The 22,795-nt window shown below is 42.5% G+C and overlaps 1 pseudogene; it reads right to left on the bottom strand.

The window, feature by feature from the left end:
• Positions 1-2,304: 2,304 nt before the first annotated feature.
• LOC149976545 (general transcription factor II-I repeat domain-containing protein 2B-like) lies at positions 2,305-22,025 on the bottom strand (annotated as a pseudogene).
• Between the last annotated feature and the right edge of the window lie 770 nt (positions 22,026-22,795).

Genomic DNA, 22,795 nt, shown 5'->3' with positions numbered 1-22,795 from the left:
CTCTCTCTCTCTCTCTCTCTCTCTCTCTCTCTCTCTCTCTCTCTCTCTCTCTCTCTCTCTCTCTCTCTCTCTCTCTCTCTCTCTCTCTCTCTCTCTCTCTCTCTCTCTCTCTCTCTCTCTCTCTCTCTCTCTCTCTCTCTCTCTCTCTCTCTCTCTCTCTCTCTCTCCTCCCCCCCCCCCCCCCCCCCCCACTGTTCCATTAGATGTATTTTCATCAGTTACCTGATGTGGAATAGAGTTCCATGTAGTCATGTCTCTATGTAGTACTGTGCACCTCCCATAGTCTGTTCTAGACTTGGAGATTGTTATGGGACCTCTGGTGACATGTCTTGTGGGGCATGTATGGGTGTGTGAGCTGTGTGCTAGTAGTTTAAACAGACAGCTCGGTGCATTCAGCTTGTCAACACTTCTTACGTAAACAAGTAGTGATGAGGTCAATCTTTCCTTCACACTCCATGAGAGATTGACATGCGTGTCATTAATTAGCACCCGTGTGCATTTCAGGGCCAGCAGTGCTGCTCTGTTCTGAGCCAATTCTAATTTCCCTCTTTGTGCCACCTGGCCACACGACTGAACAGTAGTCAAGGTGTGACAAAACTAGGGCCTGTAGGACCTGCCTTGTTGATGGTGTTGTTAAGAAGGTAGAAACTAGAGCCTGTAGGACCTGCCTTGTTGATAGTGTTGTTAAGAAGGTAGAAACTAGGGCCTGTAGGACCTGCCTTGTTGATAGTGTTGTTAAGGAGGTAGAAACCAGAGCCTGTAGGACCTGCCTTGTTGATAGTGTTGTTAAGAAGGTAGAAACTAGAGCCTGTAGGACCTGCCTTGTTGACCAATACAGTTTACAATCCAGGGTTACTCAATCAATCAAACAAATGCATTTATAAAGTCCTTCTTACATCAGTTGATGTCACAAAGTGCTGTACAGAAACCCAGCCTAAAACCCCAAACAGCAAGCAATGCAGGTTTAGAAGCACGGTGGCTAGGAAAAACTCCCTAGAAAGGTCGGAACCCAGGAAGAAACCTAGAGAGGAACCAAAGAGTGCATTCAACAAAGGTTCATTAGAAAAGCATATCACAACCATAGCAAGTGAAACGTTTTTGTAACAGTTGCTGAAAATGTTGTTGTAGTTAAGGATACTGTACATTGGTCTTTAAAGTAATTGTAATTCAACAAGATATATTATTATATCTTGTTATATCTTGGGGCGATAGGTAGCCTAGTGGTTACAGCGTTGGACTGGTAACGGAACGGTTGTAAGATTGAATCCCCGAGCTGAAAAGGTAAAAATATGTTGTTCTAGCCCAGAACAAGGCAGTTAACCCACTGTTCCTAGGCTGTCACTGAAAATAAGAATTTGTTCTTAACTGACGTGCCTAGTTAAATAAAGGTTATACAAATAATAATATATCTTTGACTGTATCTGGATAGTGACAAGACAATATTGAGTTATTCACAATAACCTGATGTCCGAACAATGAAACACAATACAGTAAAAGTGACTATTAAACTGTAAGAAAAACATTTAAACAGTATTTTTTTATATCACTTGCACTTCCAGAGCCCTAAACCAAGGCTTCCAAACTTGCCTTGATTACAGGGAAAACACATCAAATGGGCGTGGGTAAATATTAAACCATGAAATGGTTTCCGGATAGTGTTCCCTATGTATACTGAACAAAAATATAAACGCAACATGTAAAGTGTTGGTCCCATTTTTCACAAACTGAAAAATATATCCCAGATATTTTCCATACAAAAACTTATTTCTCTCACATTTTGTGCATACATTTGTTCACATCCCTGTTAGTGAGCATTTCTCCTTTGCCAAGATAATCCATCCACCTGACAGGTGTGGCATATCAAGACGCTGATTGAACAGCATGGTCATTACACAGGTGCACCTTGTGCTGGGGGCAGTAAAAGGCCTGTCTAAAATGTGCAGTTTTGTCACACAACACAATGCCACGGATGTCTCAATTCGACAGTGAGCTTGCAATTGGCACGCTGACCGCAGGAATTTCCACTAAAGCTGTTGCCAGAGAATATAATGTTAACATCTCTACCATAAACTGCCTCTAACATCTTTTTAGAGAAGTTGGTAATACGTCCAACTGGCCTCACAACCGCAGAACATGTATAACCGCGGCCCACTCCCAGGCCCACCCATGACAGCACCCCTGGCAAGTAATGTGAACACCATAGATTAAGGCCTAATTAATTGATTTCAATAAACTGATTTCCTTATAGCCACTGCAACTCAGTAAAATATTTTAAATGGTTGGATGTTGCAATTATATTTTTGTTCAATACACATCGGTTTGCAGTCTTTCTGTCTTGGTTGCTCTGGTGGAGTGGTTGACGGTCTGTTTGTGTTGGGGGAGGGGAAGGGGCGAGGTCTGGCCTGGCAGTTGCTGGATGGAGGTAGCAGTCTTGGTTGGCCGGTGCTGTGTCAAAGGTTGGCGCTGGTGTTGGGGCTGGGACCAGTAAAACCTGGGTTGGTGCTGGCACCAGGGGTTGGCGCTGGGTCTGGTGTTGGCAACCTGGGAAAAAACAGGAATCGGGAACCCGGAACTGAGGATGGTTCTGGTTCTGTAGAGGGGAGGAAATACAACCTGAGGAGCAAGCAGACAGACAGACAAGAAAGTCCTAGACCCAGAGGTCAATGGTGGTACTCCCCTGCGGTCTGCTCGCTCTCGGTGAAGGTCTAGTTCATTGGTCCTTACTTCTCGCCACTTCTGGTGTGGCGATGGATGGTTCCTGGTTCTGGTTTGGCTCTGTGAGAGGGGATAAGCGTAGAGGGAGGAAGGCGATAGAGAGGGAGCAAGGGGATAGAGAGGGAGCAAGGGGATAGAGAGGGATCGGGTGGGGGGGGGGCAGGTCCATTGGCAGGCACTGGAGGACAGAGGGAACAAACAGGGCCCAGACACACCTGGACTCGGCACACTCACCAACATGTTTGTTCAGTGTGAGTGCCTCTGTGTAGGCAGTTCTCTGTACCATCTATGGATGGATTCCCTCGTGGGGAGGCAACTATGAACAGCCTTCTGAAGAAAGTCCTTGTGTTCTGAGTGTGTTAAATGTTTGATACTTGCTGCCACTGATCTGTTCTCTACAGTATATAGCTGTAATTGTTAGGGAACCACTACCCCATATCACTTAAATTGGTTCAGCACTCTCTCCAACTAATATAGCCTCTTAAAAGACATCTCAAAATAATGTATTTTTCATCTCTCTGTGATTTTATAATTTTCCTTCAATTCACAAGAGGCTGAATATATCTCATGGAGAAAGCATCTCTCTGTATGTGTAGGCCATATATCTGATGCTGTCTGGTCATAAACAGTATGACACTGTTGCTGCCCATAGCGTTGAATGCAAGGGAAGCCAACGAACATTTGGCTTCCCTTGATAAAAAAAAGTTACAAATTATAGCCAATCAGCATTGAGCTAAACTGAGTGAGCGCAATGGTGAATGGTCCTGGCGCAACAACAAAAAAGTGTCAAGGGAAGGCAGTTTGGATTCATTACAATCACGTCGCTTCAAGAGAAATACGTCATTGAAACAACTTGAATTGCCGCATCTCGTTGTGTTATTGTCCTCCGGTGGCTAGGTAGCTACAGAAGCAAAAAGTGTCTCTTTTCTAAATTAGCCGTGGATGGAGATAGGGATTTGGACTGATGGTTTTACTTAATTCTCCATTCTGGCCATTTATTATAACGTCAACCATAAATTCAAAATCCATAAATGTATACATTGTGCCTCAAGGCATATGAACTAACAGGTAATAGAGCAAACTGCAATTATCACATAATTAACACATACGTTGTAATATAGCTTTTTTCCCCTGGTTTGGCTTCCCCTGTGATTTTACCCATGCACCGCTACTGGTGATTTGGTTTATAGAGAGAAGAGGAGAAGGCCTAGAACCCGAGCCCTGTGGGACACCAGTAGTGAGAGTATGTGGTGCAGACACAAATCCTCTCCATGTCACCTGGTAGGAGCGGCCTGCCAGGTAGGATGCAATCCAAGCGTGGGCAGAACCTGAGACACCCAGACCTGAGAGGGTGGAGAGGAGGATCTGATGGTTCACGGTGTTGAAGGTAGGTAGCCTAGCCGATAAGGAAGATGGACTAGTACCCGAAGTTTAGTTTTCCTTCATTTTCACTCAGCTGCCCACAGCCATGTTCTGTAAACTCGCAAAGAGTCACTCAGCCACGGAGCAGGAGGGGAGGGATTAGGGGACAGTGTGAGTCATAGGATGCGGAAAGGGAGAAGAGTAGGGTTGAAGAGGCAGAATCAGGAGTCAGGAGGGAGAAGGATTTATCAGAAGGGAGAGATAATAGAAGAGTAGAGAGTAATGGGAGAAAGAGTGCAAAGATTGCAATGGCCCCTGACCATCTGGATAGGGGCTGAGTGGCTAGGGTTGGAGGAAAGGGAGACCGGAAAAGGAAACAAAGTAGTGATCTGAGCTGAAGAGGGGTTGCAGTGAGATTAGTAGGCGAACAGACTAGTAAAGATGAGGTCAAGCATATTGCCTGCCTTGTGAGTTGCAGGGGATTGGGAAAGAGTGAGGTCAAGAGTCAAGGAGGGGAAAGAGAGAGTTGGAAAGAAATTCATCTAAGGCATACTTCGGGAGGAAATGTGCTTATTAAGGTGTCAAGCTCATTGAGGAACTCTACAAGGGCAATGTTAAGCTTGAGTGAACAAGTGACAATGACAGCATGAAATTCATATGAGCAGATGGACAGGTGAGAGAGGGAGAAAAGAGAACATCTCCACTTAGGAGAAATGAGTAGCCCTGTGTCACCACCTCAATGACCAGATGCTCTTGGACTATGAGAGAACAAGTAGTCTGGTTAAGAGTGAGCAGCAGTGTTCTCTGGGATGATCCATGTCTCCGTCAGGGCCAAAAAGTCAAGGGACTGAAGGGCAGAATAAGCTGAAATGAACACAGCGTTTTTGACCTCAGATCAGAAGTACTAACATGAATTGCTAATTGCCTAGCAGAGGTGAATGGCACACTTCCCTGTACTAATTACTGATTGCCTAGGAGAGGAGAAACCACTCCCCCTCCAATACAGTCGCTGATTACCAAAACAAGTCACAAATGGCCAACAATCATCTGCAAGTTATGAGTCGTAAGCAGTTTACACACTAGGAAGACATGCAGCACTTAAAGTAGATGGCCCAAGCTAACAAATAAACAGTACTAGGCAACATATAAAGACACAAATTATATCTCTCACTCCTGGAGATACCAGGAGTCATCTAGCTGTATAATAGCTCACCTGCGGCACTGAGCCTTTTTCCTAAATGTTTTATGAGTTGGAGAACACATTGGGAGGGATCTGAGATCATTCATCCATACAGAATCTTTCCAGATCCTTGATATTCTTCATCTGCTCTTCAACTCAAACCACAGGTTTTCAAAGGGTTTCAAGTCTGGAGACTTTTGATTTTGTGGCCAATTAACCATTTCTTTGTTGATTTTTATGTGTGCTTGGGGTTATTGTCTTGCTGGAAGATCCACTTTACGGGCAAGTTTCAGCTTCCTGGCAGAAGCAACCAGGTGTTTGGGTAAAATATCCTGGTACTGGGTAAAGTTAATGATGCCGTTGACCTTAACAAGGCCCCGGGACCAGTGGAAGCTAAGTAGTCCAATAACATCAAAGCTCCCCACCACAGTTTACAGTAGGTATGGGGTTCTTTCCTGGTCATGCATTCTCATTTGCCACTTTTATAATGTTTACATATCCTACATTACTCATCTCATATGTATATACTGTACTCTATACCATCCACTATCTTGCCTATGCCATTCTATACCATCACTCATTCATATATTTTTTTTGTGTACATTCTTATTCATTAATTTACACTTGTGTGTATAAGGTAATTGTTGTGAAAATTGTTAGGTTAGATTACTCGTTGGATATCAAATCAAAATCAAATCAAATGTATTTATATAGCCCTTCGGACATCAGCTGATATCTCAAAGTGCTGTACAGAAACCCAACCTAAAACCCCAAACAGCAAGCAATGCAGGTGTAGAAGCATGTTGGCTTTTCATAGCCGATCATTAAGAGTATCTCTACCACTCCTGCTGTCTCCTGCTGTCTTGAAAACAGCATGTCTGGGACAGGTAGCATGTCCTGTGAACAGGTCAGGATTCCATAGCCGCAGGCAGAACAGTTGAAACTGGAGCAGCAGCACGGCCAGGTGGACTGGGGACAGCAAGGAGTCTACATATTTGGATATTACTGCATTGCCGGATCTAGAAGCACAAGGATTTCGCTACACTCGCATTAACATCTGCTAACCATGTGAATGTGACAAATAAAATGTGATTTGATTTGGATGCCAAACCCACTACAGGTGTGCGAGGCCAAAGAGCTATATTGTCAAGTCATCTGCCCAAAGCAGCGGTTCTAATCCAAGTGCCAATAATGTTTAACAAACTTCAGGTGTTTTCATTTTTTTTTTGAAGAGTGCAGTCAATAAGTGCAGACAAAGGATATCAAGGATTACACAAGTATTCTGTAGGGTGGAATGGTCCAAGATCCCTCCCACTGTGTTCTCCAACACTTAAAACATTTTAGAAAAAGGATCTGTCTCCTTCTCTTATCTCTCTCTGTCTTTCTCTCCCTCCCTCCCACCCCACAAACGCATGCACACGCGCGCGCGCACACACACGCACACACAAAAACACACAAGCGGTGTCTGGTCAGGCAGGTCTAACGCAGTTCTGCAGTATACAGTAATCAGTGTCAGAGTCGTGGAGCGTGATAAAACCCTCACCACTGAAATCTCAATCACGGGATGGGATCTGAAGATGCAGTGAGGGAGAGGGCACAGAGCCTGTGGTTGAGAGAGCTTGTATGTGTGTGTATGTGATTGTGTGTGTACGTGCGCGCGCGCGTGTGTGTGTAAGAGAGAGAACGAGAGAGATATTTTGATTTATGATGTCACACTTTAATTTAACTAGGTGTGTGTCCTTAGTGTGCATATAATTGTGTATAGACAAACACACTAATTCCCCCTTCTTTTTATATTAAATTATAGTGAAGTAGATTTCTGGAAACCAGATGGCATTCTCTTCTGATGTAAAAACAAGGCTATTGGATAACAATAAACGTGTGTTCTTTACCGTCTCTGTCCCCTGTGCCGGGTCAATAACACCATTTAACATCCCTGACCAGGATCCATTACGGCTGATGAGAAGCAGGTATTACAACGATGAGAGATGTAGAACATATGGTCTGTTCCTGGGTCATTTTTTACCGTAGTCCTGGGTGGTTATGACAGCATCCTGTGGCCATGACCCAGGACAGGGAGTAAACAAACAAACATTTGACCAACTGGGGACATTGTGATAGTCCCCCACAATGTAAAATGCTATTTCTACAGGGTTTAGGGTTAAGGTGAATTAGGGTTATGGGGTTAGAATTAGGTTTAGGGTTAGGAGTTAGGGTTAGGAGCTAGGGTTAAGGTTAGGTTTTGGGGTTAGGGTTGGGGGTTAGGAAAAGTAGGATTTTGAATTGTGTGTCCCCACAAGGTTAGTTAAACAAGACTGTATATATATGTGCACAGCAAATTCTTGTGTAAAAAAATTATAATTAACGCTTTGAGTGTTGAGTCTGTGGACCCATATAGACACAGGAACAGTTATTTAAACAGAGTGCCTTGCTTTTCATGTAAACTGTATTTGCTGTATTTGTTAGTGACAGAGATCTGGTTGTTGTATTCATCCTTTTTTGGCCCTATGGACTTCACCAAGTGATAGCCTAAGCGATAATTATTCACTGTAATTTTCAACCTCTCCTTGTCCCAGTCTGTAATCCCCACGTCTTGAAATGACTATCATCATTCCTGTTCCTAAGAACTCTAAGGTTTCATGCCACAATGACTATCACCCTGTAGCTCTCACATCTGTAATCATGAAGTGCTTTGAAAGGATGGTCATGGCAAACATCAACTCTGTCATCCCAGACACCCTAGCCCCACCCCAATTTGCTTACCTTCCTAACAGATCCATAGACCACACAATCTCAATTGCCCTCCCAAACCCACCCATGGCTGAGCCAAATTGTTGGATGTTGAGTTTATATTTGTGGTCAGTATATTTTGAGCAACCTATATAGCACTAACTCTAGTTTTACCCTGATACAGGGACCTGAAACTCATACACATCCCTTTGCACCAAAACCACGCCCATCATTATCATATTTCCCAGCATGCTCTATTGCAGGTTGATATTTATAATTGTTTGTTTCAATATCAATGTTTGTGCATTTACATTGATTAATTATTTAATCTTATGCTTCTCAAATATAGATTACAAAATGTTTCTAAACTATTCCAATATTTTAATTTCGATTTATTGCACCGTTACTGAAATAGTTGATCTAGTTTAGATGCTTTTGTTAGTCTATTAGTTTAAATTGTTTGGAGATCAAAAAATTCAAAACCAAATAGCTGAACAATACAATTGTTTAGAACCATACAATCACCATCTTAAGACGATTACATATATCTGTTTAGCACCCTACTACAAAATGTCTTATCGACTCTAAACACTTAACTGTAACAAACATTGGAGTAAAAATAAAATAAAAATCAAATTAATTTTTGGACATGATAAAAAAAAAAGTTTCTTATTTATTTTTGTGCATAAGATTAATCAATCAATCAATGTACATGCGCAAACATAGATAATGAAACAAACAATTAAAGAAAAGAGCATCCTGGGAAATATGATAATGAGGGGTGTGGTTTTGGTTGAAAGTGAATGTGTATGAGATTCAGGTCCCTGTGTTAGGGTAAAACAAGAACTTCAAAATAAGGCCATATGAATATGTATGTTATTGTGTTAAAGGTCCCAAACAGTCATCCTGATTCCCATGTAAAATAGCCTTTTGAGTGACTAAAATATCACCCATATTATTTACTTTGGATATAAATTATCAGACATTTCTCTCATGTAACTACCAGGAAGTATGAAAAGACAGGCTGAGTGGGCGGGGAATTTACATTAATGAGCTTGCCTTGACTGACAGCTCTTGTGTCTCTCACAGCAGCACTGTGTTGACTGATGGATGTGTTGACTTGACAACTGCACTATACACACGTACACATTAATTTTGTATTGTAGATATGTGGTAGTGGTGGAGTAGGGGCCTAAGGGCACACAGTGTGTTGTGAAATCTGTCAATGCTGCCTGCAGCTAATGGGGATTCTTAATAAATACTAATACAAACTGTGTCAAAGGTTTGAATGACCCTTCCCCCCTTTTGTTCCATGCTGGCTGAAGGCCAAGCTAGCTAGTAACTAGCTAACACCAGACACAGATGAAGACCTAGCTAGACAGGAACTAGCTAACACCAGACACAGATGAAGACCTAGCTAGACAGGAACTTGCTAACACCAGACACAGATGAAGACTAAGCTAGACAGTAACTAGCTAACACCAGACACAGATGAAGACTAAGCTAGACAGGAACTAGCTAACACCAGACACAGATGAAGACCTAGCTAGACAGAAACTAGCTAACACCAGACACAGATGAAGACCTAGCTAGACAGGAACTAGCTAACACCAGACACAGATGAAGACCTAGCTAGACAGGAACTAGCTAACACCAGACACAGATGAAGACTAAGCTAGACAGTAACTAGCTAACACCAGCCACAGATGAAGACTAAGCTAGACAGTAACTAGCTAACACCAGACACAGATGAAGACTAAGCTAGACAGGAACTAGCTAACACCAGGCACAGATGAAGACTAAGCTAGACAGGAACTAGCTAACACCAGACACAGATGAAGACGTAGCTAGACAGGAACTAGCTAACACCAGGCACAGATGAAGACTAAGCTAGACAGGAACTAGATAACACCAGACACAGATGAAGACCTAGCTAGACAGTAACTAGCTAACACCAGACACAAATGAAGACTAAGCTAGACAGTAACTAGCTAACACCAAACACAGATGAAGACGTAGCTAGACAGTAACTAGCTAACACCAGACACAGATGAAGACCTAGCTAGACAGTAACTAGCTAACACCAGACACAGATGAAGACCTAGCTAGACAGTAACTAGCTAACACCAGACACAGATGAAGACCTAGCTAGACAGTAACTAGCTAACACCAGACACAGATGAAGACGTAGCTAGACAGTAACTAGCTAACACCAGACACAGATGAAGACCTAGCTAGACAGTAACTAGCTAACACCAGACACAGATGAAGACCTAGCTAGACAGTAACTAGCTAACACCAGATACAGATGAAGACCTAGCTAACCAGTAACTAGCTAACACCAGACACAGATGAAGACTAAGCTAGCCAGTAACTAGCTAACACCAGACACAGATGAAGACCTAGCTAGACAGTAACTAGCTAACACCAGACACAGATGAAGACTAAGCTAGCCAGTAACTAGCTAACACCAGACACAGATGAAGACCTAGCTAGACAGTAACTAGCTAACACCAGACACAGATGAAGACTAAGCTAGCCAGTAACTAGCTAACACCAGACACAGATGAAGACCTAGCTAGACAGTAACTAGCTAACACCAGACACAGATGAAGACTAAGCTAGCCAGTAACTAGCTAACACCAGACACAGATGAAGACCTAGCTAGACAGTAACTAGCTAACACCCAACACAGATGAAGACCTAGCTAGACAGTAACTAGCTAACACCAGACACAGATGAAGACCTAGCTAGACAGTAACTAGCTAACACCAGACACAGATGAAGACCTAGCTAGACAGTAACTAGCTAACACCAGACACAGATGAAGACCTAGCTAGACAGTAACTAGCTAACACCAGGCACAGATGAAGACCTAGCTAGACAGTATCTAGCTAACACCAGACACAGATGACCTAGCTAGACAGTAACTAGCTAACACCAGACACAGATGAAGACCTAGCTAGACAGTAACTAGCTAACACTAGGCACATATGAAAGGGGAAACATATAAGTATCTTTGCGATAGATTAATAACCTATTAATAAAAAAAAATCTGAAACCCTACAGTAAACTATTGGCACCAGCAGAGTAGCTACTGAGAGCTTTAGGGTGATGTCACTCTATTCCCTGAATAATCCTTCCTCCTGAAACAGTGACTTCACAATGAAACCTTACCAATGTAGAAAACAAGTCATTTTTCATACATTGATGTGTTTTTTTTCATTCACTTAAATATATATAATTTGAATAACATAACTACTTAGCAAGTCACTTAGGGAACTTCATATGTCAATTTGTAGATGACTGCAACAACCATGACTCTGTCACTAACAAACACAGTCATGGGTGGTAACTCTACGATTTACCTAAAAGGCATGGCACTCTGGGAAATATATTAGTAGGGCGTTACAATAAGCAGTGTCAATTTAACACTGTTCCAGTATCTACAGTATATATAATCTATATATAACAATGTTCCGATATCACAGACTCAACACTTTTGGTGTTGATTTAACACTCTATTTATTTAGCTTTTAACACTGCGTAATTATCTTTGTTTGTAAGAGTTAGAGAGTGGGTGCGTTTGAGTGATAAGGCTAAAGCAACCGACTGTTGAGGAGGGAGGTCGGGGCAGGTGCATCTGTGACAGATCAAAGTCTAACAGTAATGTATTTTTCCAACAGCAAGGCTCAGATCCACATGGCAGTGATGCCATTGTTTATAAAAAGTGTTTCTTTTTTTATGTCGAAATAAACAAGTCTTTAACCCCAATATCTCAACAACTGAGATCATATGTGTGTGTACATTGTATAATCAATTAGTGAGCGAGAGCCTTAAATATGACTTTAATTTGTATCCACTGTATGAATCGACTTGACAAAAGCGATCCAATCGAACGCGACCAGTGTGTATACAGTATATGTGTGCGTTCATGCGTACCACATAGAATCTGTGTGTGTATGTGTACATGTTTTCCTATGTGTGTGTGTGTGTGTGTGTGTGTGTGTGTGTGTGTGTTTGTGTGTGTGCGTGTGTGTGTGTCTGTATACACATGCCTCTGTGTGTGTGTTCGAGAGAGACCTCTATCAAAGTTCAGGCCATTTAATAATGTATTTATTTTTTTCCACTGATGCAACCAGAGCCTCCTGGGTACCTAATGGCTCTCACCATGTTTAACCCTGGGCTGGCCAGGGCCTGGCCCCGGTCTCTGTTATTAACAATCCTTGTATGGATACAGCTCCCCCGAGCTCTATGGAGGATACAGGCTCAATAAGGCCTTTCCTGGAAGACCCCTCCAAGCATACTCCACATGGGTTCTACTTCCTCTTGTCTTCTCCTCTCTTCTTTCTTATGTTCACTAGTGTTGTCTGGTGTGTTTGTGTATTTGTGGTTGGAGGGGAATGTGTGTGTGTGTGTGTGTGTGTGTGTGTGTGTGTCTGTGCCTGTAAAATACAACAATCCAAAACTGGATTAGAGTGTGGATAGAACTTCTTCCAACTCTATAATATTGCAGGCTGCTCCACCTGGGACGCTGCCTGGTGGAACTTCATTCCACACTGAGCTGAAAAAAATACCACCAGTCCCACAGAGACTTTCACAGGGTGTTAATTAAGGTGAACACTCTGGGCAGCTCTACAGGGAAGAACACAATACACCATCCAGACATTTTTTACTCTACTTCACAGCTCTACTGTGAGATTGCATGGGGTGATATTTTAACAGTTTAAAAAAGCATTGCATTTGTGAAAACTCAATTACTTATGAATGATAGTCAGAGTGGAACTTATATCAAAAAGAGTTTGAAATGGATCATACTGCTGATTGCATCATTAATTACCATTAATAAATTGCAGACCCACATATTGTCAATCTTGGAAAGTATTGGACGTGATAAGACCTCTTATAAAACCAACAGCACTTTTTGCCATCAATGCTTAGGTTGGTGAGAGAGAGAGAGAGCGCGAGCAATTCTTTATGGTTTTATCACACTACTTTCCACCTTATTCAATTCAACTTTGTTGGTTGACCTTTGACTCAGTTTGTTTCCTGATAAACCGTTCGTGAGATTCCTATTAGTTTGTAGCCCAAACGGTTTGGATGCTCCAGACAAAAGTTGGCAAATCGGCGGTACCGACTTCAGACGAGTCCCATGGGGCTTGTGGGAGTCGAAAAGAGAAATGGAGAACGCCATCGTGTTTGTGACAGTCTCATTTTTCCGTAGAGTGGTCATATTAGTTCGGACGCTATTGACATTTTCGTGAGAAGACCAATTTTCAAGATGTCTCACGGTCTTACAAACACTGCGGGTGCTTGGCCACCTTCCACCCCAGTTCGGAAGGCCAACATAGGAGGATGCGGTGGATTGAGATGCAGCCCACTCAGTCTAGTTTAAACAGACGGATTTTGATAGTTTTTTTTTTTTAATGTTAGTTAGATTGACGCACAGTTACGTCAAGGATAGTTTTATTTTATTTATTTATTACGGATCCGCATTAGCTGCTGCCAAGGCTCTTCCTACGGTCCAAACAAGACTAAGACAACTAGGCCTACATAAAAGAAAGTACATAACACAACACATTGTTACACCACTACTCTACTAACACAGACACTACATGACCAAAAGTACGTGGACACCTGCTCGTCGAACATCTCTTTCCAAAATAATGGGCATTAAAATGGAGTTGGTCCCCACTTGCTGCTATAACAGCAGTGGGGACCAGCCTTCTGGGAAGGCTTTCCACTAGATGTTGGAACATTGCTGCGGGGATTTGCTTCCATTCAGCCACAAGGGCATTAGTAAGGTCGGGCACTGATGGTGGGCGTTTAGGCCTGGCTCGCAGTCGGCGTTCCAATCATCCTAAGGTGTTCGATGGGGTTGAAGTCAGGGCTGTGAACAGGCCAGTCAAGTTCTTCCAAACCAATCTAGACAAACCATTTTTATATGGACCTTGCTTTGTGCATGGCATGGGGGCATTGTCATTTTGAAACAGGAAAGGGTCTTTCCCAAACTGTTGCCACAAAGTTGGAAGCACAGAATCGTCTAGAATGTCATTGTATGCTGTAGCTTTAAGATTTCCCTTCACTGGAACTAAGGGGCCTAGCCCGAACCGTGAAAAACAGCCCCAGACCATTATTCCTCCAGGTAGGCATCTGCCAAATCCAGATTAATCGGTCGGACTGCCAGATGGAGATGCGCGATTCATGACTCCAGAGAACGTGTTTTCACTGCTTCAGAGTCCAATGGCAGCGAGTTTTACACCACTCCAGCTGACGCTTGGCATTGCGCATGGTGATCTTAGGCTTGTGTGCGGCTGCGCGTTGCTTCCAGAGACCGTTTGGAACTTGGTAGTGAGTGTTGCAACTGAGGAGAGACAATTTTTATGTGCTACGCACTTCAGCCCTCGGCGGTCCTACTCTGTGAGCTTTTGTGGCCTACTACTACGTGGCTGAGCTGTTGTTGCTCCTAGACGTTTCCAATTCACAATAACAGCCCTTACAGTTAACTGTGGCAGCTCTAGCAGGGCACAGATTTGAAGAACTGACTTGTTGGAAAGATGGCATGCTATGACGGTGCCATGTTGAAAGTTACTGAGCGCTGCAGTAAGGCCATGCTACTGTCAATGTTTGTCTATGGAGATTGCATGGCTCTGTGCTCAATTTTATACACATGTCATCAACGGGTGTAGCTGAAATAGCTGAATCCACTAATATGAACGGGTTTCAAAATAATTAAGTACATGTAGTGTATCTACAATACAACATGCATAATTCCACAATAAAACAATACTACAACATTACAGTGTACATCTGTGTAGTGTGCATGTTTTAGCCTGTGTGTGTGTGTCTCTCTCTTCACAATCCGCAGTGTTTCATAAGGTCTAGTTTTATCTGTTTTTTTTATTGGATTTTACTGCTTGCTGTTCTGACCATGTGAGTACTGACCATGTGAGTTCTGACCATGTGAGTACTGACCATGTGTGTACTGACTATGTGAGTACTGACCATGTGAGTACTGACCATGTGTGTACTGACCATGTGAGTTCTGACCATGTGAGTACTGACCATGTGAGTTCTGACCATGTGAGTACTGACCATGTGAGTTCTGACCATGTGAGTACTGACCATGTGAGTACTGACCATGTGAGTTCTGACCATGTGAGTTCTGACCATGTGAGTTCTGACCATGTGAGTTCTGACCATGTGAGTACTGACCATGTGAGTTCTGACCATGTGAGTACTGACCATGTGTGTACTGACCATGTGAGTACTGACCATGTGAGTACTGACCATGTGTGTACTGACTATGTGAGTTCTGACCATGTGAGTACTGACCATGTGAGTTCCAGTTAGAAAAGAAAGAAGGCATTTGATAATCAAAGACTGATGGTGAGTTTTATGTAATATGTAAAAGTGTATTTTTTTTAAATGGAAATTGTTAGTATTCCTATTCAAAATGTGCTTGAATGAAATGGATAGCATCAACGTATTGTTTATTTATGAAGTTGCTGTCTAAGTTATGTTATAATAGCAAAGAAAGCCAACTCCTCTGCAATGTAGTTGTTTGTACAGCCCATACACAATTACAGGTCTGTTCAGTGCTATAGTATAGTATCCCCCCCGATACCACCATAGTATCCCCCTGATACCACCATAGTATCCCCCCGATACCACAATAGTATCCCCCCGATACCATAGTATCCCCCCCGATACTACCATAGTATCCCCCCCGATACCACCATAGTATCCCCCCGATACCACCATAGTATCCCCCGGATACCACCATAGTATCCCCCCGATACCACCATAGTATCCCCCTGATACCACCATAGTATCCCCCCGATACCACCATAGTATCCCCCCGATACCACCATAGTATCCTCCCCGATACCACCATAGTATCCCCCCGATACCACCATAGTATCCCCCCCGATACCACCATAGTATCCCCCAGATACCACCTAAGTATCCCCCCGATACCACCTTAGTATCCCCCCGATACCACCATAGTATCCCCCCCGATACCACCATAGTATCCCCCAGATACCACCTTAGTATCCCCCCGATACCACCTTAGTATCCCCCCGATACCACCATAGTATCCCCCCGATACCACCTTAGTATCCCCCCGATACCACCATAGTGTCCCTCCCGATATCACCTTAGTATCCCCCCGATACATCACAACTTGTTTTTGTGAGAAATGTTGACAAGCTGAATACACCAAGCTATCTGATGTATTGTTGCCTCTACCTTCTTGCCCTTTGTGATGTTGTCTGTGCTCAATAATGTTTGTACCATGTTTTGTGCTGCTACAATGTTGTGCTGCTACCATGTTGTCTTGCTACCATGTTGTTGTCATGTGTTTCTGCCTTGCTGGGTTGTTGTCTTAGGTCTCTCTTTATGTAGTGTTGTGTTATCTCTCTTGTCGGGAATGTGTGTTTTGTGCTATGTTTTAATTGTTTTATTTATTTTAAATCCCAGTCCCTGTCCCCGCATGAGGCCTTCTGCCTTTTGGTAGGCCGTCATTGTAAATAACAATTAGTTCTTAACTGACTTGCCTTGTTAAATAAAGGTGAGATAAAATTAAATATCTGTTTAAACTACTAGCACACAACTCGGAAACCTATGCATACCCCACAAGACATGCCACCAGAGATCTCTTCATAATGGGGCGGCAGGAAGTCTAGTGGTTAGAGTGTTGGACTTGTAACCGAAAGCTTGCGAAGATTGAATCCCTGAGCTGACAAGGTACAAATCTGTCGTTCTACCCCTGAACAAGGCAGTTAAGCCACCGTTCCTAGGCCGTCATTGAAAATAAGAATTTGTTCTTAACTGACTTGCCTCGTTAAATAAAGGTAAAATATATATTTTTTTAAATCCCCAAATCCAGAACAGACTATGGGAGGCGCACAGTACTACAGAGAGCCATGGCTACATGGAACTCTATTCCACATCAGGTAACTGATGCAAGCAGTAGTAAAAGATAAATGAATGATAATACATCTTATGGTACAGTCTCGACTGTGAAGAAACACACCCGCAGGTACAGACACACCCATTGTTGTATCATGTATTATACATTTTGTATTGTTGATATGTAGTGGTGTAATAATGTTCAAAAATGTACTGTTTTATCTTTTGTTTTATATGTGATGTAAGTGCCTTAATGTGTTTGGACCCCAGGAAGAGTAGCTCCTGCCTTGGCAACAGCTAATGGGGATCCCTGAGAAATACAATACCTATGCATTCTTGTACGCACTGTATGACTGTGTACATTGTGTGTATGATAGCAGCCATCTACATTACATGCCTGGTAGTAGATTCAAATGTTTCTGAGATACTGTACACATCGCTCTCCTCCTCTGCTGGTTCAATATGTAAATTTCCCCACTCGACTCTCCCACTTCACTGTAAACTAGATTAAAGTTCCCCTATACTGCTGAGGAATTACCCCAGTTCATCGCTATTTTACAAGCAAGTCAACATTTATTGGGATGCATCTTTTCCTGGAGGCAGCGCTGAGCGATTTCCACTACACGGGCGAGCTGCAAAGTAAAAATTTGCTCAGGCCTATATAGTAAAAATGTATGAAAACACAAATGTGCATTTTGGTCTTAATTTAAGGTTAGGGTTAGGCATAAGATTAGCAGTGTGGTTAAAGTTAGGGATATATTCAGAGAACGGCTCATAATAATTCCTGGAACGGAGTAAATGGAATGGCATCCAGGAGGCTGAAGAAATTTGTCTTGTCACCAAAAACACTCACAAACTTTTACAGATGCACAATCGAGAGCATCCTGTCGGGCTGCATCACCACCTGGTACGGCAACTTCTCCGCCCACAACCGTAAGGCTCTCCAGAGGGTAGTGAGGCCTGCACAATGCATCACCGGGGGCAAACTACCTGCCCTCCAGGACACCTACACCACCCGATGTCACGGGAAGGCCAAAAAGATCATCAAGGACAACAACCACACGAGCCACTGCCTGTTCACCCCGCTATCATCCAGAAGGCGAGGTCAGTACAGGTGCATCAAAGCTGGGACCGAGAGACTGAAAAACAGCTTCTATCTCAAGGCCATCAGACTGTTAACAGCCACCACTAACATTGTGTGGCTGCTGCCCAAATCTCTAGCCACTTAATAATAAAACATTTGATGTAATAAATGCATCACTAGTCACTTTAAACAATGACATTTTATATAATGTTTACATAACCAACATTACTCATCTCATATGTATATACTGTGCTCTATACCATCTACTGCGTCTTGCCTATGCCGTTCAGCCATCGCTCATCCATATATTTATATGTACATATTCTTATTCATCCCTTTACACTTGTGTGTATAAGGTAGTTGTAGTGAAATTGTTAGATTACTTGTTAGATATTACTGCATGGTCGGAACTAGAAGCACAAGCATTTCGCTACACTCGTAATAACATCTGCTAACCATGTGTATGTGACCAATACAATTTGATTTGATTGGATTTTGCATGGAAACCATGTGTTTGATGTATTTGATACCATTCCACCCATTCCGGTCCAGCCATTACCATGAGCCTGTCCTCCCCAATTAAGGTGCCACCAACCTCCTGTGGTTAGGTTTAAAATACGATTGTATTACTTTGTGGCTGTGCCAGCTAGACTACCCTGAGTTGCCTCCAGTACATGAGTCATCCCAATAAATGCCAACCTGCATTTAACATGGCAGCAGTTGAACGATCTTGCTCGCTCCTCCGAGATACAGGGCAAATTTATCAAGTGAATATAGACATCCATAGCATGCAGGGGAGCGACACGGTTACGGTTGCTGACACATTCAATCACATCGCTGGAATAAGCCCCTATCTCTATTTTTCTTCATCACTCGGATGCAAATAAAAGACATCAATCAAGCACTATGACAGCCCTCAGCAGATAACTGTTAGCATAATGATTGCCTTGCAGACGCAACTCACGCTGTGTTCATGTTCAGGGGGCTCACAGTTGGTTAGCCAGCTGACCACTTTTGTCTGGCCAGTGTGTGTGCATTTGTGTGTGTGTGTACATAACGATATGCATGTGTTAAATCTCTGTTGCATCCCAAAAAAAACTGAAGTATTGACAAATTAAACCTCGCAAGTCCAACCTGACGACTAAATCACTAGATCCATGCAAAAACACACCTCTAAAAAGAAAAATAGGCTAACTAAAAAACATCAGCTACTCAATCATAACCCTCCCTCAGCTCTTGCTCCAGGCTCTCTCTTATCCCTTAACATTATTAGTGAGTTTACAGGGCGAGAAGTTTCTTTGTGCTCTCTATCTCTCTGGGAAATCTCAGAGGGACCAATCAGTGCCCAGATAATCCCACAGTCTAATATGAGCTCCTGTCTTCTCTCTGACAGTCTACCTCTCCTCCTCGCCCACAATCTGCAATTCAAAGCATTTAGAGGGATGGAAAATCCTTAATACCGACAGTGTTTTTTTTTGTTTTCTGAGCTGAGATATTCCCATCTCTGCCTCACGATATTACTCTTTTATGGATCTCTCTCTCTCTCCCCTTTTTCTCTCTGCATAGTTTTGTCTTCTAATGCTTTTGTGCAACAGTCTTACATTATCTTCCCTTTCCTCTGGAGTCAAGTGACAACCAATGAGCAGCAACTACACAAAAACAAGATACAGTAGCTCCTACATGTTAATGTAAACACACTGTGATAACAAAGAATCATTTACAGTGCATTCGGAAATTGTAGAAACATCCCAAGGATGATCAATGGGAAACAGGATGCACCTGAACTTAAGTTTGAGTCTTATATTGAAGGGTCTGAATACTTATGTATATGTGATATCATTTTTTTTGTTTTTATTTTTTGCAAAAATGTCTAAAAACAGTTTTTGCTTCATCATCATAGGGTATTAGGTGTAGATTGATGAGGGGAAAAAACGATTTAATCCATCTTAGTAGAAGGCTGTAACGTAACAAAATGTGGAAAAAGTCAAGGGGTCTGAATACTTTCTGTAAGCACTGTATGTGTAATTTAATGGGGCATCCCTCTAATGCAGGCCTGGCCAATTATTTTCCATGGAGGGCCACATTAGAATATATTATTTCCATCGTGGGCTAGAATCATATTACAGGATTATACATCATGTGTATGACTGTGTTGACAGATATATCTACTGTAAATCACATCCAGATATGCTGCTTATTTTACTTTTTTAACATGCACAGAAATAAACCACATCCATGTTCTCCTTTTGGTAGGTATTTTCATTATTAAACATGCAATGAACTACACGGTGGGAAAGTACACTGTGCATTCAGCACCACGGACAGAACTCTTGTTAACAGGTATGCACAAAAACACGAGAAATAGACAGAGCTCAACATTACATTTAAACTACTCAATCGATGTGAGGAGTGAAGTCTCTGATGGGTATTGACTAGAGCAGTAAAGTCAGGTATAGTTTCTGACGTCACTATGGGCAGGATTGCTGAGAGGTGAGAGTCAGTAAGAGATGATCTGTGCCTTGACTTGTCATATTTCATCACTGAACATGTCTGTTCACATACATAGGTTGACCCAAACAGTGCAAACATCTTCTGAGCATGACTCCTAATCTTTGGAAAATTTTGTGAATCGAGAGATGCAAAGAACCCTGTCAATGACTTTGTTTTGAATAGTTCTCCAATCACTGCATCCGACTGAAGATCGATAAACTCAAGTTGCAGGTCCGTGGGAGCGTTATCCACAGTGAAGGTGAAGGGAGAGGAAACCAACAGCATGTCATTTTCCAACACTTTGAAATCCTCAAAACGATGAGAAAACTCACAGTTCAATGCACACAGCAGCGATGTACAGTTCTCCCACTGGTCATCTGATAGGGAACAGACTAGTAGTGTCATCTGATAGGGAACAGACTAGTAGTGTCATCTGATAGGGAACAGACTAGTAGTGTCATCTGATAGGGAACAGACTAGTAGTGTCATCTGATAGGGAACAGACTAGTAGTGTCATCTGATAGGGAACAGACTAGTAGTGTCATCTGATAGGGAACAGACTAGTAGTGTCATCTGATAGGGAACAGACTAGTAGTGTCATCTGATAGGGAACAGACTAGTAGTGTCATCTGATAGGGAACAGACTAGTAGTGTCATCTGATAGGGAAGAGACTAGTAGTGTCATCTGATAAGGAACAGACTAGTAGTGTCAGAAGGTCATCTGATAGGGAACAGACTAGTAGTGTCATCTGATAGGGAACAGACTAGTAGTGTCATCTGATAGGGAACAGACTAGTAGTGTCAGAAGGTGGTTGGGATTGATGGCTTCTACTTGGCAGGTCAGGGGGAGTCATTTTCCCTTGAAGGCTTTGACAAGGTTGAGCTTCTGATTTGCAAAAAGGCCCTTCCCTTGTAGTTTGGAATTCAGTTCATTCATGAGGGCCATGATGTCCACGGTGAAGGCAAAATCAGCCAACCATTCTTTATCTTGCAGTTGAGGAAAATCCTCATATTTTCCTTTCATATGTAAAAACTCAGCAATCTCTGACTTCAGGTCCCACTTTTATGCACCTTCCCCAAACTCAGCCATCTCATGTTTGTGAGGTAGGGGAGATCTGCATGACCCGTCTCTGTCTATTCCTACAGTGAGACACACTGCCTGTGGTTTAAAGATTTAGCTCTTATGAAGTTTACCACTTTAGTGACTGTCTCCACAACATGACTCATTTCCAGAACACATTTACAGAGCACCTCCTTATGAATAATGCAATGCAGGAAAATCATTTTCTGATCTGGGTTCAGCTCAGCTACTTGATCTTATATCCTTTTCAAAAGGCCAATGTTTTTTCCTGTCAAGTTTGGGCACCCATCAGTGGTCCCACTGGATAACTTTTCAAAACTCAGTCCCAGCTTTGCCACACACTTATTAACCTCCCACAATAAGTCTTTCCCTGTGGTTGTGCTCTTCATTGACTGCACTGAAGCAAGGTCCTCTGTAATTTCAAAGAAAGTCTGGGGTTACGCCTCGTAAGAATATCAACAACTGCGCCGTGTCACGTGCATCACTGCTCTCATCCAGGCTCTCATCACTGCTCTCATCCAGGCTCTCATCACTGCTCTCATACCTTGTCTTTCAACTGTTGTTCCATATTCTCTGCGATGTCCTCAATACGCCATGTCACTGTTCATCTTGACAGGGAAACATTTTGAAACAACTCTTTCTTGATGGGGCAAAGTATTGCTGCAGAGTCAATTAAACATTCTTCAATGAATTCGCCCTCAGCGAATGGCTTGCAATGTTTAGCAATTTTGTGGGACAGTACATAGCTAGCTCTTGCAAGTCCGTCTCTTATTGAATGCAGTTTTGTGAAAAGTCCTTGCTGCTTTTGCAGCTGAGAAAGCAACTCTTTCAATGAATTTGCCTTCTGCTCAGAAGACATAGTCCTATATTTCTCTGCACGCTTCGTCTGGAAGTGTCAGGACAAGTTGTAGTCTTTCAAGACAGAGCTTATATCTTTGCATACTAGCACACAGCTATCCCTGATACAGTTGAAGTTGGAAGTTTACATACACCTTAACCAAATACATTTAAACTCAGTCTTTCACCATTCCTGACATTTAATCCTACTAAAAAATCCCTGTCTTAGGCCAGATAGGATCACCACTTTATTTTTTAAGAACGTGAAATGTCAGAATAATAATAATTCCTTTAATGTCAGAATAATTTTCTTTCTTTCATCGCATTCCCAGTGGGTCAGAAGTTTACATACACTTATTTAGCATTTGGTAGCATTGCCTTTAAATTGTTTAACTTGGGT

The sequence above is a fragment of the Oncorhynchus mykiss genome, chromosome 16, assembly GCF_057628025.1.
Source record: "Oncorhynchus mykiss isolate SJ-2025 chromosome 16, ASM5762802v1, whole genome shotgun sequence".
Classification (NCBI taxonomy): Eukaryota; Metazoa; Chordata; class Actinopteri; order Salmoniformes; family Salmonidae; genus Oncorhynchus; species Oncorhynchus mykiss.
This window is presented reverse-complemented; position numbering and strand designations above follow the sequence as displayed.